We start from the raw sequence: 13,849 nt of genomic DNA on the forward strand, positions 1-13,849 counted from the left end.
TTTTATTTCTCTCGTAATTTTTTAAGTTGTGAACAAATTTAATTGAGACACATTTACATTTATATAGTAAACAAACACATTATGAAAATATAAACAATTAATGTGATAATATAAAAAAATAGTCAATTACACAGACAAAATATAAATAAAATCAAACATTAACAAAAGTTAACACAAGTACAATTTAATAGTCCATATTTTTATATATTTTGTAAAACTTCTTTGTAAACAACATTAATAGAAAAATCACAAGTACCATCACCATCTTAATTACAAACTAAAATATTTAATCCTTCACGATCGAGAATTAAATTGTGTAATGAACTTGTCGGGGTCAATAATCACACCAATTATATCTACAAAAATACAATCTGAGTCAATGTTAATACACACATAATAATAATGTAATTGCAAAGTAGTAGTACTAAAAAGTAGTACCAAAGAGTCGCTCTTCAACTTTTTTTTTAACCTACTTGATTAGATCAACCGTCTTAAACAATAAATCTTGGAAATTTTGTGGTCGATGACTTTAGATATACATGTTTTGGAGCACATAATAATTTATAATTTATAATTTATAATTTATAATTTGAAATAGGAGTATGTACTCTACTTCTTCTTGCAAAAAATGGCAAATAGTAACAATTGCTAGTTTAAGTTTTAATATGGCCCGCTCAGTAAAAAAACAAATGAAGGAAGTTAGGATACAGATAAAATATAAATACGTGAAAAATAATACTATACATTATTTTTGTAAAATGGAAAAATAGCTCTGACCGTGAGACTAAAAAATAAAGCAAATTTACATCACACAAAACAAAAAAACTAAAGAATGTATAATTACCACTTCTCCTAATGAGATTGAAGATATTGTTTATCAAAAGCTATATAATTTAAGGTCACACTGGTGAGACACTTCCTAGTCGAGCTTCATTTCATTGCAATATAGTGACCCTATACACTAAAAACCCAAACCTTGAAACCTAAATCCTAAACCCTTAACTTTAAAATATATTCATCATGACCAACAGATAAGCCAAACATCAATAAAATTCTCCCTTCGTCCTATTTCGGTTTTACTTTGTTGATACCTTATTCTATTTTGGGGGAAAAAAAATAATTTAATAAAATTGTGAAGAATATAAAAACTTAAATGAATCAAATTCATTAGCTTAATAAATCATTAATTGAGTTAACTATTCGATAAATTCAATAACTTTAAACAAATAAATAATTAAAATAATTAGAAATGAACTAAGCAATTAAAACTAATGTACGACGGCTTATTTATCATAGAAAAATGAGTTAGTAAAAAAACTATACGATGGTCTATTAATCATAAAATATATGGGGTAGATTGTAAAAAAAATACATATTCATTATGCCCTAAAATAATGCACTGCGTTATTATTTCTTCCCTGCGCAAAGAGTACTTCGCGTTTGTTCAAAGGTAAATATTTCTTATCTTCCCATTTTCTCTAAAGACAGGAACTTGATAGCAATATGGCGACGAACGGACGGCTGGCCTAGTACTTCCTGAAGGCCATCTCGTAGCACTATTTCTTATCTTCCCCTTATCTCGTCGAAGCACATCAAACTGGATCAGTCTTTGCAAACTGTCGGATGATTGGCCGTGCAAGTAAATGGATGACAAACTTTTTAGTTAAAACCTTATAAAACTGGACAAAGATCTGTTTTGCAAAATCATTCAGACCAGCTTCACGGAAAACTTTTGAACTTCAAGCAAGACCATTTCTTGGTTCGGGTGTGCCTCTACTTGGATTATGGTACCCAAATGTCATATATTTATAGTTCAACCAATATTTCATGACCATCATTAGAACCTCTTCATTTCCTCTGCTTTATAACCTTTGAACTTTCTCTAATAAAGCATTCATTGTTTTTCTTAACCGTAATTTAATGTGATGTAACGTGATTAATTGTAATCATTCACGGTTAATCTCCACTGTGAGTTTCCCTGTTTTACATCATTTATAACATTCAATGTGAGATGGGATATGAGGAAATGTTGTGGAAGACAGTTAACGGTATAGGAACCGTCCATAGATCCCACCGATTCAGAGGCCAGACAAACAGTCGGTTACTATTTACGATAATTTAGCCAACAAAAAAAATAGTTTTATGTAATAATATCTAATTTATAATGACATTTCTATAAATTCCCCCAAAACTAAACCCTAAACATAAAATCATTTTGACTTCCCTTCACTTATGACGTGATTTTATTGCAATTATATAACATTTATGATAATTTCCCTCAAAACTCCCATTCTATTTATGCATATAATATCAAATTATTATCCAAAGAAAACATAAAATAAAAAAATTATTTATTAAAATTAACACATAAATATTGATTAAAATATTTTGGATATCCAATACAAAATATGTAATCATATTAGAAGAATGATTAAGCATATGCAAGTTCAAAAGTGAATACACCATAAACAAAAAAAATGAAAAAAACGTAAATAAAATTCCGTATGAAAATTACTACAAAACATTAATTTATAAGTCTCGGAGGATATTCCACTTCTTCGAGTTCCTCCACAACGACGACGAACGCGAATTAGACGCTGAGCAGGATGACTCATCGTCTCTCCCATTCAGAGGCGGTGTGCTGAAGCCTCTCCACCCGTACTCCTCCGCTGGCGTCATGGATGTCACAATTAAATAAAAAACAATAAAAGCACGTATATTAAATATGATATTTTTGGATTTATACTATAAAGGGAGCAACCATACCTTAACAATATGTGTATCGTTCATTACTAAAATGCCATCCATATGAAATTATTAATCTCAAAATTTATAATGTACTACAAAATGTCAAGGTTGTGATCAATTAAAATTACCCCTCACTCATGGAGATCATTGTCGAGCAGATGGTGGTGAGTGGTGAGTGGTGAGTGGTGACGGAGTTGAGCCTCGAGCAATTTCGCTGCTCTATTCACGACAGATAGCTTTACCACTAATGATTTTTTTAGACAGAATTTAGTCTTATATTTATAGTCCCTAAAGAGTATACTGTATACCATTAGCCATTATTAATTTATAATGGTCGGATTCATTGGTGGAAATAGGAAAGGCAGCCACATTTATAAAACGCCAATTTCATTCTAATTAATCAGTTAATCCACATTGACCGTTTCCGCCTTATTATTTTTGCTCTATTCCTTTTCTCCCATAACCTAAATGAGTTCATGAGCCTTTTGGCTTTTCATTTCTTAGTACAGACGAAATGTGTTATAAGGATGTTTAAAGTACATCTATATGTGAATTTAATTGACTAACGTTAAAGATGAAGAAATTAATTGTTAAAAAAAATAGTTTTAATTAAATTGTAATTTTTTAATTAAAATGGCATTTATGTAAATATCTCCAAAACTCCCCTTTTATATATGTATATCTAATGTTTTTGTTGAGCCATCTCCTACTCCACCCGTCACAAACATAAAATAATGACAAGACAAACCTCGATTCATAATTGGAAAACTTGAAACTCCTCCGACCTATCATATGAGCTTGCAAATCAACACAAGTGACTACAAAAACGAATTTACCGAGCACAATTAGAAGAAACCTACTAACTTACATTTTATAATACGTAATACAATAACAAATGGTCGGTTCACAACAGCATATACTCAAAACACTACTAATACATTATTTAGCCATAAAAAGAGATGATTAAAACCACACATATAAAGAGCAAAAAAAGTTTGACTGAATGTGCTCGGTACAGAGCACTTTTTATAGTGTGTGGATAAGAGCAAGCATATGAGCCTAGCATTATAATTACGAAAGCAATTCAATAGTATTAAAACAAAATAATTACTATAGAGAAGCAAAATCCTTACCGGTCATTATTGTAGAAGAAACGGACCATAAAGATTTAGAGAGTCTCTCATCCAAAATCTTTTCAATTTCCTCAATAAATTTGAAGTAATTATTCTATTTGTATGTCAAAGACTTTTCACTTCCACTTCCCTTAATTATCATAAAATAAATAAAATCTTTTCATTACTCCAATTTATTAAAAAAAAATCATAATGGCATTTTGGTTAATTTTTCCAAAACTCACTTTTGGGCTTGGTCAATGTACGACACGTTTTGAGTTTGTGATATGGACAGGTTGGGGGTCTGCCTAACCCCCCACCGTGACGGTGTTTGAGGAAAAAAAAAATCCTGAACCATAAACCCTAAAACCTAAAACCCTAAACCCTAGACATGACCTCAGCTTGGGAGCTCATCCGGACAAGGTCCCCTAGACATTTCGGCCTTCGCATGGTGTGGAATGTTGGGCTGACCCCGACCATCTCTGTCTTTATCTGGCGCCTCCTCCTCCAGAAGGTCCCTGCTGAGTGTGTTGTTCAGTCTCGTGGTATCCTTCTCGCATCCAAGTGTCTGTGTCGTGTCTCTTCTTTTTCAGTCGAGTCGTGTCAGCATTTGTTCGTGTCTAGTCCGTTGGCGAGATCTGTTTGGGATTTTTTTGATGGCTGGTTCCCTCATATTAGCACACACATTCACACGTGCACTGATATTGCACTTAGATTAGGTTTTTGGTGGAGGTCCTCTCACAGGGCCCTGCCCTGCACATTTCTTTTCATATTCCTTGCTTGGTATATTGGTTCATTTGGACGGAGAGGAATAGCTGCAAGCACCGCAATATTTCTTTTCGTTCTTCCCATGTTATTTGGCAGGTGATACAACATTTGCGGATCTTGGTGGCGGCGGGTGTGCTAGTCCCCCTTCATTGGAGTGGTTGCACCCCGGCTGTCGACTTCATGCGTACAGTTCCTCCTCGCCTGCGAGTTCTCAGGTCCTTGAGCGTGCTTTGGCATCCACCCGATGATCCTTGAGTGAAGCTGAACACTGAAGGGGCCTTTACTATCTCGACGGGACAGGCTGGTGGTGGGGGAGTGGTTCGTGGTTCAGACGGCTCTCTGCTGAGGGCCTTTTGCACGCCCCTTGTAGCTGCGTCGGCCTTCGAGGCAGAGCTCTTAGCTCTTCTTCACGGGCTGACGGTGGCTATGGAGTTCTCATCACAGGTTTGGGTAGAGATGGATGCAGCAGCAGTGGTCGCGATGTTCACTTCGGGACGCGGGGGAGCAGCGGACGTGAGACATCATATGGCTCGCATTCGCATTTTGCTCTCACAGTTGCAGGTTAGGTTCTCTCATATTCACCGAGAGGGCAACCGGGCAGCTGACTTCCTAGCAGGTAGGGGGGTTCAGACCCCTGCCATGACTTTCTATGATGCAAATACATCTCCTCGATATTTGAAGTCACTTGTGAGGATGGACCAGTTGGGCTATCCAAACTTCAGATTCGGATATCGGGATGGATGAGTACTGTGTTTTTATGATGTTTTTTGATATGTATTTTTGTTTCTTTCTTGGGCTTGGTCATCTCTTGGCCATCACCCACTTTATCAATTCTTATTTTAGTTCGTCTACTAGATGGATATTGCCCGATATGTGGGGATATCCCATTAGTTTGGTATTAGTTTTTGATATGTATTACCTTGTTGATGGCCAGGTCATTTTTGGGCTTAGTCAATGTACGATATGTTTGAGATTTTCATATGGACAGGTTGGGGGTCTGCCTAACCCCCCACTGTGACAGTGTTTGAGGAAAAAAAAAAATCCTAAACCCTTAACCCTAACCCTAAACCTTAAACACTGAACCATGATCAAGGCCCTTTGGCCTAGCGGTCAAGGGTGAGGATATGGCATCCCAGAGGTCAAGGGTTCAACCCCTGGGAGGCGCATTTGGGATTAATTTCCCTTGTGGGGCTTTCAAGCTTACAGGTCTGAACCTTATGTAGCGGGAGTCTTCGGGACTGGACCATCATGCAGCGGGAGTCTTCGGGGCTGGACCTGTTAGGTTTGGTATACTGAAAAGCATGTTTCGAGCAAGTTAACGCGCGAATAGAATCTTGCTTGTATACGGAAAACTCTACAATCCACTTTTAACCCGATTCAGTATTATTCGAGCAGTTTCGCACGAATAGAATCAGTATATTATTACATTGTGTTTGCTTGTGCATTTATAAGATGTTTTATAAACATTTAAATGCATAAGAAGCAGACAAAGCCTAAGTCTTTTGCTTAGTAGACTGGTAGTGGGCGTCGTCCACTTTAAGGTAACTACAGTCGGTTCTATGCGATGCTTTGCAAAAGAGAGAGAAGAATTTCACAACCTAGATAGGCTTTGGCTACCTATCGTGAAAGGTTGCAATGTCAGTCCGATTATTTCTAAGCCTTATTGAAATAAGATGACATTGGTGTGGTATAGCATTGAATGGATCTAACAGCAAGACGTGTCTTTGTGCTATCTATTGAAATACTATGTCTTGATAAAATATTATTTCTTAATCTACATACGTTAGCATTGAGCATACGATATTGATTATGCACTACTTTGACTTATCAAATGGTGCGGGTTTTTCGCAACCCAATAATCCTGATATGTTGGGTAGTGGTGATTAATATCTAGTGGTGCTAGGATTGCTATTATGTTGAATCGTGCGAGAGGTGAGTCTCGTTTGATAATGTCCTCAAGAGGAGCTTCAACAAGGTTTTATTATTCGGAAACTGTCCAGTTGGAATTTAATTATTCCATGAATAATAAATAAGTGTTTCTTGCTAAATCCACTCTTGGAATTAATAAGATGTTAATTAATTAAGTCCATAGCAGACTTTAATTAATTAATGGACATTTATATCTTAAGCGCGGGAAATAAACATTTAAATAAAATGGAAACCCGGATTACTTGTAATTTCGGATTTGGATGGGCAGTGCAATATTATTACTGTAGTGGCTGATAATAATATTCCAATATAAGCTTGTATTAAATTGTAGGTTCAATATAATTAGTAAAAAGCTAATTGGGTGAGGCCTCATCCAAACCTCCATAGATCCCTAACTGGGCCCAATGTGAACTTAATATAAATAGGAGAATAGAGGAGAGACAGACTTCACTTTTTCATGATTAAAAATTTTCGTCTATCTCTAATAAGAGTAGGAGACGACTTTTTTTCTTGAATTCTCCTCCGTGAGTTTTTCAGCTCGTTATCCGTGATGAATTTTTCTGTCTTCTTTATTCGAGTCCTAGTGTTTCGATAAGATCAGCCCACACTGATTTCGGAATACAGTTCGAGAACTAGTTAGAAGATCTGTGGTCTAGTATTGAAGATCATCGTGGAGAAGGCGCGAGCAATCGACGATTCTTTGGAGAATCAAATCGGTAACTCTAAACCGTAGTATTCATGTTTAGGATTTACCTTCTATGAGCATGAATTATTTGCGTTCTAGCATGCAATTCTGGTTAACATGTGAATAGTTTGTTCCCATAATCTATCAAATAGATCCTACGTCTGATTTATTTGTTTTGTACAAGTCTTCCGTTGTGCAAGGGGATTCAAACCCCAGCAATTGGTATCAGAGCCAAAAATTGGCTCTGACTATGTGGATTAATTTCATGTTATGTGAATTGCTTGAATGCATGTTTTTATTCGCGATGTGTTCGTTGTTTTAGTTAATTTGATTAAACGACAAACTATGTTATTGGCGAATTAGGTTGCTGCGTGTATTAATTAACATGAATACATGTTTATATTGTTTACACGAATTGATGAGCATGACCATATGTAATTATTATGTATAAGTAATGATTGCTTATGTTGATTACAAATTGTTGCAATTGTTTGCACGAGAGTTTTGTTCGTAATTGTCGAATCAATTCGAGTCTTGGAGCTGTGAAGTCGACGCCGCTATCGCGATAAATCGGAACCGCAGCACAGCGATTCCAACGGCGACGGAGAGAACAGTCCAATCGAGTGGGAGCCCTTCGTTGGCAGTTCCCGGACTCGAGGTGGATGACGCAGCTGCAGTAAGCACGCTGGGCAGGCTGCGTCGGCAGCCCAAGCCTACGGGCTGGGCAGTTTGCGAGACGCACGGACTGCAGCACCGGCGGAGTTGCAGCGACGCAGCAGCGGTGTCTCCGTGCAGCAGCAACGGTGCGAGTGGGAGCCTCCCTACGGCGGCTGCCCGGACTCGTGCGATGTCACCGTGCATGGTTCGGTGAAGATTGTTTCCAAATTTTGATTAGGATTTCAAAATCCTTGGATTCAATTTTGGAAATAATTCAAGATTAATTTAGAATTATGATTTGAATATATCTTTTGTGGATTTTATATATTTTATTGGATTTAATTATGAATTAAATCATGGATTAATTAGATTTTTTTCCTTATTTATGGATTCATATGGATTTTATTCCTAGTTGAATCCTAGTTATATTTGGAAAATAATAATCTATATTTTTATCTATATCATATGGATTTATATGGATTTATTCCTAGACGAATCCTAGTTGGATTTAGATAATGATAATATTATTTTATTCTTATCCTATGAGTTTATATGAATTTTATTCATAGATAAATTCTAGAAGGATTTGGATAGTGATAACATAATATTTTATTCTTATCTTATAGATTTATATGGATTTGTTCCTAGATAAATCTTGGATAGATTTGAATAATTATAATATAATATTATCTTATTCTATGGATTTATATGAATTTATTCCAAGATAAATCCTAGATGAATTAGGATTAATATTAATATTAATTTATTTTTATCCTATGGATTTGAATAGATTTAATTCTATTAAGACAAATCTTAGATGGATTAAAATAAGTATTAATCCAAGTTATCCTTATCTTTTGGATTTATATCCTAGATAGATTAGGATAAAGATGATATATAAGAAAATCCTTATTTAATTGGATTTAGATAAATTTATTTATCTAAGAAATCCTAAGTAATATTTGATATATTCTGGATGTCTATTCTAAATAGAATTTAAGATTTGTATAAATCTTGGTTGATAGGATTTTATTTTTATCTTATGGATTATGATGGAATTGTTTCTATCAAGTAATATCCTAGTACGATTTAAATAATGATAATCCTAGATCAACGTTATCTTGAATTGTAGGATTTGATTTTATCGAAATAAAACCTAGAATAATCCTAAATGGATTTAGATAGTTTACACTATCTTGATAAATCCTAAATGAATTTGGATAATTATTATCCAAGATAAAACTTAATTATTTAATTGATTCTTCCTTGACTAGATTAAATAATTATCGTTAATTATCCAGTGTGTTTAAATGCCATGCATTAAATGGATTTATCTGTTTATTTGGTGTTTATCTTTTTTAAGTGGATTATCTGCCTATCTGCTTATGTGATAATTATGCAAAAACCATCTAAAATATCTAAGCGATAATTACAATAAATGCGTTGTATATGGTCTCCATCGATTGGTTTGCAAATTTTATGAAACCAGTTTCTAATATTATCGCCACTCATGCTGTGGGGACAATAATCCTAAGAAATAGCAAGTTCATAAGGGCAGACTTCTCAAATATAAATAGTATGAACTAGAAAGTAGTTTCTAATATTATCGCCACCCATGCTGTGGGGACAATAATCCTAAGAAATTATAAGTTTCAGAAGTTCAAACAGAATTTATGAGATAGCTTGATTTTGTTATTAGAACATAAGCATTGTTATGGGAGTGTGTTGTAGAAACAAAATTCTGTAATGCTAAATATGATGGTCGTGCTTAGGCAACATTTGGCGGCCATGCCGTGCTGCGGTCTCTGGACTATTCGTCGGTGTTGTGACTAGTAAAAATGTAAAATTTTATTGCGTATTAACCTCTGCTTGAGGGTAAAAAATTTTAATTTTACAGTTGCAAGATACATAATTGTTTTGTGGTTATTTGCGATTATGTATTGAGCATAGTATGTGATAATAAGTTTATTTGCCAAATCTTCATGATGTCATTCAATATTTTGTCTGCGATCCTTAAAAGTAAACTCGAATGCCAAAATTATGTAGACTGGAAACGTAAATGGATAAGATTCTCATTGCTAAAAACTTGGAGTTTATACTCAATGATTCATGTCCTCCATTTCCTCGACATAATTCCATGAAGAAAGTTCGAGAATGCATTATGTATGTACTTGGCAAGTTCTTTAAGGAATAGGGTCAAGCTATTTTCTTTTAAGTAGCACGACAAGTCTTGGTTAGTGACGATGAAAGATGGATAATAATTGAATCTGTCTAGATGATTCGATTGGACTATCCTAAAGGGACAGAATGTTTTGAGGAATCTTTTGATCACTCAAATAGTTTTCTGACTCAAGTCATCGCCTAAAGTAATAAGAAATGACTACTAAAAGGTTTAACTGAAAAGTGGAAAGCCTTCAGAATATTAGTCGTTATATTACTGGTAGAGGAAATCAACATGATAGATGACGAATTCATAAAGGCTGCATTTTTCCTAAGTCTTAGTTCATTTGAACAAAGGACTAGATATGGAAATGGTAGAGCCTGAATTGTCATTAAAGTTTGTTTAAAGCGAAGGAAGATGCTTTGTAAGTTGGATTGACCTCTTTTAAAGAAGGACAATGACTTACATGACAATGCAACTTCTAAATAAGAGATCTTGATCCAGTTAGGCTTTCGTTGAAGTGGGAGCAATTTTTGCTAAGTTATTATTTTATGGTTGATGTTTAAGGCATCATAGTATTAAAACAATATAATTACAACAAGATTGAGTATTAAACAACACATCAACTTCTTAAACAATGAATGATAAAGTATTTATGACTCTTAGTTCTAAGGCCAAGAAAATAATTAGCTATTATTCAAACTGATCTAGACTATCAAGATTTTAACAATTTGTTTGTTAAATAGCTTGAATGTCGAGAATGTCTGTTTGATGCACTATGAGTTAGAATCATTTGATTAAGAAAACTTATAAAAGTGCGACATAGAAAGACTAGCAAGTCTTATTGGTTTACTCCATAAGAAGACGAACAAAGTGTTATGATCAGTAGTGGAGTCTAATCTCCATTGACGAATCCAAGCATTCTTCTAAAGAATGGGATAGTTGTGTAAGAAGAAATCAAAGTCTTTTCAAGACAAGTTTTATTAAGTGATGAGTTGTACTCATTAAAATCTTATCATTGATGGGATAAGCGTTAGATACAACGAGTTGCACCTTAATGAAACTACCAGCATCAGTACCTTCTACAAAGCACGAGTTGTGGACTAGAGCGACTCTAGTCTAGCACATCTCAAGGTGTAATGTTGTTCCAACACATGTTGGAAAGGTATCCAAGAAATTGAGGTTGAGTACTGAGGTATGTTTTAAGGCTGTCCCAAATTATGTAAAGATATTAGTTCTGTAATCTTCAAAGATAGAGTTCTTGTATGAAGATTAAGAGATGAACTACAAGCCTAACAGCGTGATAACTCTCAAGATAAAGAGAGAGATATCAGATTTTCCATATTACCAAGGAGTCATACCATGAGAAACTTTTGCACTAATAAAATCAACTTCAGTACCTAAGATTGTAAGAACCATGTCGTAGTGGGAGCGTTCCTAGGAACATAACTAGTTCATGGGTCTAAGAGTGTCGTAAGACTCAGTCTCAGATCAACTTGAACATAATCCCTTTAACTACAATGTAGTATTGGTTCATTTGGATATTCATCCTTAAAAAGTTGATAGATTCCAAACTACAATCTAAGATAGAAAACATGTTTTACAAGACTTGCAATACTACCTATAGGCTGTGTCAGTCAGTGGGAGCTAGTATATTTGCAAGTGTAAATGTGGATCTCAAAAGGCTAGACAATGACAATGGGTTATGCCCAAAGAGAAATATCTTCTCGCGGTCGTTGTGCCAGGATTTGTTCGATCCTAATGTCTATCAGAACTTACATAAATTAGAATATATGTATTATGATTGTCAAGACAACTTTCTATTAATAGAAATCTTGAGGAGATCATCTACATAGAACATCCTAATGGGTATGTAATTAAGGGCAAGAAACACATGATTGGAAGCTTATGAAGACATTTGTGGTCTTAGGCATGCATCTAAATCAGAGTACATGTCTTTTATCAAAATTGTCAAATGTCTGGATTTTGACTTTTGCCCATAGTAGTGCTGTAAGCACAAGGAAGTTGAAAGTGCATTAAATATGGTATTATTGGTACTCTATGATGATGAAATCTACAAAAGTTGTAAACAACTAAGATTGACATCTGGCGTAGGAAACTGGTTGTCTACCCAGTTTAAGATAAAGGATTTAAGAGAAACTAATTACATTCTAAGCATTCTAAGTCTTTAAGATTGCTAGAAAGAATGTTGAGATTCTCTTAGGAATCTTATATCTATACATTGCTTGGAATATTTTAGCATTAGAAATTCCATGTAAAGGTTTTTACCTTTCAAGATGGAATTGTCTTGTCTCTAGTCAAGTGTCGTTTGACGCTTAGTGAGAACAAGAATTATGAGACTAGTTTTGGAGATAGATGTCTCATGTATGCTATGATGTGTGCTAAGTTTGATATTAGTTGTGCTCTTGCATAACAAGTATATATCATATTAACCATGGCAAAGGACTTTGATTGAGGTAAAGAATATACCATAGTGCTTGAGAAAGATTAAACGCTATATTCAAGTTTACCAGTCATTCATGTAATATCCTTGGGGTTACACTGACTTAGTTTTATGACTAATCACTGATCGAGTAAGTCATCCTCTAAGCATGTGTTAGGAGTATCTTTCTAAGAGCTTTAATCGTAAGTTTGAGTATGCCTATGAGTATTATATTTTGTTATGATTACTCTAGTAAAGACTAACTCAAGGGACACATGAGCTAATAAAGCTAAGCAATCACATAGAGAGATGAAATTAATTAAAGATCAAGTATGCAGCAAGACATTATAATGGAATAGATATGATCAGAAAACAACCAAGCATATTTTTTCTCTGTAAATGCCTTTGTGGCAACATGTTTACAAACATGATGTGAAATGAATGGTAGTTCGATATATCTGGAACCGAGACCTGCTTTGAGTATAAGTGGGAGATTGTTAGGTTTGGTATACTGAAAAGCATGTTTCGAGCAAGTTAACGCGCGAATAGAATCTTGCTTGTATACGGAAAACTCTACAATCCACTTTTAACCCGATTCAGTATTATCCGAGCAGTTTCGCATGAATAGAATAAGTATATTATTGCATTGTGTTTGCTTGTGCATTTATAAGATGTTTTATAAACATTTAAATGCATAAGAAGCAGACAAAGCCTAAGTCTTTTGCTTAGTAGACTGATTGTGGGCGCCGTCCACTTTAAGGTAACTACAGTCGGTTCTATGCGATGCTTTGCAAAAGAGAAAGAAGAATTTCACAACCAAGATAGGCTTTGGCTACCTATCGTGAAAGGTTGCAATGTCAGTCCGATTATTTCTAAGCCTTATTGAAATAAGATGACATTGGTGTGATATAGCATTAAATGGATCTAACAGCAAGACGTGTCTTTGTGCTATCTACTGAAAGACTATGTCTTGATAAAATATTATTTCTTAGTCTACATACGTTAGCATTGAGCATACGATATTGATTATGCACTACTTTGACTTATCAAATGGTGCGGGTTTTTCACAACGCAATAATCCTGATATGTTGGGTAGTGGTGATTAATATCTAGCGGTGCTAGGATTGCAATTATGTTGAATCGTGCGCGAGGTGAGTCTCGTTTGATAATGTCCTCAAGAGGAGCTTCAACAAGGTTTTATTATTCGGAAACTGTCCAGTTGGAATTTAATTATTCCATGAATAATAAATAAGTGTTTCTTGCTAAATCCACTCTTGGAATTAATAAGATGTTAATTAATTAAGTCCATAGCAGACTTTAATTAATTAATGGACATTTATATCTTA

The sequence above is a fragment of the Salvia hispanica genome, chromosome 2, assembly GCF_029641045.1.
Source record: "Salvia hispanica isolate PSC_SH4W2 chromosome 2, Shi_PSC_v1, whole genome shotgun sequence".
In the NCBI taxonomy this organism is placed as follows: Eukaryota; Viridiplantae; Streptophyta; class Magnoliopsida; order Lamiales; family Lamiaceae; genus Salvia; species Salvia hispanica.